The 5,125-nt window shown below is 42.3% G+C and overlaps 1 protein-coding gene and 1 non-coding gene across 3 annotated transcripts in view; one reads left to right on the top strand and one right to left on the bottom strand.

Annotated features, from left to right (window-relative positions):
• Window positions 1-5,125, top strand: part of Nebl (nebulette) — a 375,861-nt gene that overhangs the window by 221,488 nt on the left and 149,248 nt on the right. The gene's annotated exons all lie outside the window — the stretch shown is intronic.
• LOC116092602 lies at window positions 1,010-1,197 on the bottom strand. Its single transcript, XR_004119354.1, has one exon. It is a non-coding gene; the product is annotated as a U2 spliceosomal RNA (small nuclear RNA).

Genomic DNA, 5,125 nt, shown 5'->3' with positions numbered 1-5,125 from the left:
GGAGCTGTTTTCTAAGTTATGAGGCTCAGGGTTCTCACACCTCCAGTTTTATTACTTCAGCTGGACTGCTGTTACATTAGACTTTCTTGGCTGACCTAGAACTAAACTATCACATATAATGTGTCTTCTCTAGGAGAAATGCTGCAGTGTTCCAGAGAGAATCCAAAAGTAAATCACCTCCACCCATTCTCTTTCAATTGCACATGTATCACATTCCTTTACAAAAAGAAAACTTAACTTAATAAAAGAGTTAGGTTTATGCCAGGAGGCCCTGTGCAGTCTCAGTCTGACTCATTTAATCAGAAATGTCTAAGACCTGGCCATGGCGGGGAGGGGGGAGGTAGGGGGTGTGGGGTCCAGCTACCTGGTAACAGACTTGCTATGAGAACTTGGGTTCAGGTCCTAAGGGCCTTACAAAAAGCTGGACATGGTGGTACACACCTCTAATCCCTGAGATGGAAAATGGACACAAGAGGAGCCCTGGGGTTTCCTAGCCAACTTGTCTAGCTGGATGGGTCTGCTGCACTTCAGTGAGAGAGCTTGAGACTACTGATTACAATCTCTGGACTCAATGTGCACCAACCCCCTTGCACATGTGTGCACGGACATGAACTTCTCACCCCCACCCCCGGCAAGAAGTGACTAAGAATTAGAGGTCACTTTGTGCTTGGACACTGGTTTTATTGTTGTTATTGTTGATTTACTATTTCAACAAGATACCTTAGTTTCACACTTTTTTGTACAGCTGGCTTACATGTCTTTGCAAGGGGCATCATTGGTTTTTCTTTATTTAATGTGCCTAGCAAAAGAATATTGGTATTTAGTAAATATTTTATGAGTTCATAGTCAAGGTGAGGATAGAGGGAAAATGCTTCTCTTTCTTCTAAAATTTTAACACATAAAACTTTCAGAAAGTATTTAAAAGGTTCAAATCTAATGCTTCGCAACATTGAAATCAGTGACATTTTTTCCAAATAATTCTTTATTGTGGGCCACTGTTCTGTGTGTTATGGGATGGCTCACAGGGTCTTTCTACTCTATCCAGTGAGTGACTATTCCTAACTGGGGCCATCAAAAATGTTTCTAGCTATTGCTAAATGCCTCCTGGGATCAGAATTGCATGAGTTAACAATCATTGATTTAAAATGGTAAGAACAGATATAACAGTTGATCTTAGCCAAAAGGCAGAGAAGTGATTTGGAGTCCCAGTAAGGATCTAGTATTGATGGTGTAGCAGAAGTGAGAGGCCTCAAACCAAACCAATGATTCATTTCAGTGAACATCCACAAGTAAAGATGGGTGAACAACAGGATAGACTACAGGATACTCTGTGACACACTATCGTTTCCAGAACGAGATGTTTTGTTTATTTTTTAAATTTTTGTTTGTTACTTCTTATTCATACGTTGCAAGGGCAGAGAGGGGATACAGAGGGATAGGGACATGAGTCGTATTGGGATGCATAATGTGAAACTCACAAAGAATCAATAAAATTAAAAAAAAAATAATTGATTTAAAATTTGCAGTTGGTGGGTGTCCAAGGATTCATCCATATGGAGAAATCACTCTTCAAATGCTAGAGACCTAGTTGAGGAGATCAAGTAAAACCTTCTGTAAGGTTGCATCCTGCCTTCATATGGCCAGAAAATGTATCCCAGTGCATTAGAGAGAAGCCAGGCTGTGGTTCATCCAGCGTTTGTTTCCTCCTTTTATTTCTGTGTGATTCCTGGATAGGACAAGGTCTTGGGTCTAGCATGAAGTCAGAGTCCACCTGTGCAGACCAAGATCAGGTTTGTATCACCTGTCGACATGCACAAGAATCTAGTGCAGATTTGCTGGGTCTACCCTCGAATTAGCTGTGTTCTGCCACTTCCAATATCATATCTAGAAATTGTTTCTTATGAATTTGGAGTGCATTTCAGAATGCAATGACTTGACATTCATGGTGCTGATCATGATGTTTCATGTACCGGGTGGGAAATGCTTCTGCTTACCCTCCCCCACACTTCCTTGGATCACAGTTGCTCTATTTCTGTGAGTTTGGCACCATTTTTTTTTTTTTTTTGCCATTATTCAAGACCTTTATTTTTTTTATTACTTTTATTTTTTGCAGTCCAGTCTCATTTCCCCCCTCCTGGTCTCCCTCCCACAGTTCTTCATCCCATTCCTCCTCCCTGTCTCCAAGAGAATGTCCCCTGACCCCTGCCAGGCCTACCCACTCCCTGGGGCCCCAAGTCTCTCTCGAGGTTAGGTGCATCTCCCACTGAGGTCAGACCAGGCAGTCCTCTGCTATATGTCCTGGCAGGGGTGCGGGAGGGGGCAAACTATCCTCACTTCTTTGTGTATCCATAAGTTTCCCTACAATGGATTGGCACATCAGCTGCCAAGTGGGTTTGTAGATCTCCTTCCTCGGAGGTCTTTAAAAATAGAACAAAATACCCATCTGTCCACAATGGTTTGGATGCAGTCCTGCTGATTAGAAGGAATAGACTAGGATTTTTTTTTCCCTGTCAAGGTTCATTTCTGTCTTGAGTGCTCTTAAGTGGATGAATTTGCTTTTTGACATAGAGGAGGGGGGGATCATGGAGTAAAGTATCACTGTATGAATTTATGAGGTATCATTGCATACATCCTTCTTAAACACAATGGCCCTCTCCTGCTTTTAATGCCCCCGAAGCACTTACTGTATCTGGAGCCTTCCAGCCATTATCTGAGGCAGATGGGAGTATTCTGGTGTTAGGGTGCTGGGAGTTCTCCCCTGCCTATTTGCTTACTTACTTTCTCTGTGTGTGTGTGTGCATGCTCATGCATGGGAAGGTCAGCGGTGGCTTGCAGAAGGCACTATCTTCTGCAGTCTTGTGAGCTCTGGGGATCAAGCTCAGGGCGCCATGCTTGGTGATAGCCTTTACTCACGGAGGCATCTTGGTGAATGGCTCAAGGATACTTGACTCAAGACTCACCTTCCTCTCCTGAAGGGAGAAGACTGTGAGATGCTGGCCTTCTGATATATGACCTTTTTCTCCTGACCCTGCGGCTTCTTTGTGGGATTCTGTCTCTTACTGTGTCTAGTCATTTGATTTGTTGCTATAGAATTTTAGTGTTATAACAATTTTGGGAACCTGCTTAGGGAACTATGGCCTACTTTATTTTTGTGAAAGGTATAGTTTTTAATTAAATTGTAGTCAGATTTAAGTCCTGCCTCATGGCCCCCCACCATGTACATGTATATTTTTATGTAGCCATGTATATTTATATGTGCTATGTTTATATATATTTATATGAATATGAAAAATTTAAGTTTGTGTTTGTGTCTCTTAGCTATGCATGTACATATATTTGTGTATATGTTGGCATGTGCTTGTTTGTGGACCTGTATATAGGTATGTGTGCTTTGGTGTGCACATATATGCACAGGTGCATGTATTCCCATATTGGTCAGAGTGCAGCTAAAAGCTGAGTAGCCTTGCCTGAGGGGAAGTTCCAGATCTTTACAAAATTGTACCAGTGGTTCAGAGCCTAGTGATTCCACAGCATGAGCTCTCTGCGTCTGAAATCTGTGCAGGACTGGACTCATGAAGAAAGGGCTATGCAAAATGGTCATTCCTTTGAGGATAGAGCTACTGCAGGACAGACTCTAAAGCAGGTGGGGTGTGGGGAAGAAATATGTCTGTCTTGTCCTTTTCTTGCCTTTAAGAACAGACTTCCAAAAAGTAAATGAAGCTGGGTTAGTATTTAAGAGTCTCCTGGGACATGGGCAAGGTGGTCATAGGAATGGGGAGCTGGACTGTAGGCACATAGAGAATTAGTATGTTCATCCCCTCTCCCATGTGTATATGTATGTGTGTGTGTGTGTGTGTGTGTGTGTGAGAGAGAGAGAGAGAGAGAGAGAGAGAGAGAGAGAGAGGTTTTATCATTTTCTTAAATTTACCGTAGACCAGAAAAAATTCACTTGGAATAGAATTTCTCTGGATTTTCTGTTCCTGCATTACAAAAAGCTACCCATCCACCTTCTCTGTGATCATTTCAGAATGTTTACAAAGATAAAAAAGAAAAGCTTGCTGGCCATGGTTGTTTGTCTAGAATCCCAGCACTGAGCAAGATTGCTACTTTGAGGTTAGCCTTGGCTCCACAGTGAAACCTGGTCTCAAATAAGTCTTTCCATCACTTAGATTAGGAACCATTGTTAGAAAGATGGCACTCCTTTTGCACACACCAGTGAACAGGACATTCATGTAATTTTCAAAGGGAATATGCAATATTTTGAATAATCTCCACCAGTGCTCCAAACACCAAGTGTAGGACCCTGGACACTGGGAAGCATTGCCACCACATGTCCATGCTACTTGCTTTGGTTAATTTTAAATGTTACCTCATTGTTATTTTATTTGTGGGCGTTATATATGTTGTTCAGTCTCTAAAGTGTTTATACGATTTCCAGAATTGAAACTCTACCATTTTTGCCTTTATTCTTTTCATTCCTGGTCTGCTCCCTTCTTGGAAATACATGTTTTTTACTGGCTTTGGGTCACTTGCTGTCTTTTGTTTTTGATGTGTAGGACTGTGTGTTGATACAGTATGTGTCATCTGTGTGCTATGTGGCTGGTGGAGGAGGCTGCCTGCTGGAGTTGCCTCTCCCTGTTTCCTGCTGATCCCAGAGAGCACTCCCTAGGCTTGTGGCCGTCTGCCTTGTGCCTCTGACAGCTCCATTATGTGGCTGGGCTGCAGTTTTCCAAGCAGTCCCTTGCTGATGGGCATTTGGGCCGTTTCCAGTCCTTTGCTATTACTAGTGTTGCAATGAATAATAATGTACATTTATCATTCCGTGTTTTCACCAGTATTATACCCTTGGGGGTTGATTTTTATGAGAGAGACTGATGGGTTAAAAAGTAAATGCATATGCAATTTTGGTAGATATTGCCAAACTCCCCCCTCCACTGGGTTGAGCCATTTGTGCTCCCAACTTGACATAGCCTCTTTCTCCACAGTCTCACCAACATAGTATATCATCAAAGTTTTGGAATTTCTCCTGTCTTAAAAGGTGCAAAACAGGACATTATGGTTGGGTTCTCATTGTTCTTATGATTAAAAAGGTCTCATTTTACACCCTCCCTCCCTCCCTCCCTCC

The sequence above is a fragment of the Mastomys coucha genome, unplaced genomic scaffold, assembly GCF_008632895.1.
Source record: "Mastomys coucha isolate ucsf_1 unplaced genomic scaffold, UCSF_Mcou_1 pScaffold15, whole genome shotgun sequence".
Classification (NCBI taxonomy): Eukaryota; Metazoa; Chordata; class Mammalia; order Rodentia; family Muridae; genus Mastomys; species Mastomys coucha.
Note: the sequence above shows the minus strand (reverse complement) of the source record. Positions and strands in the feature narration are given on the sequence as shown.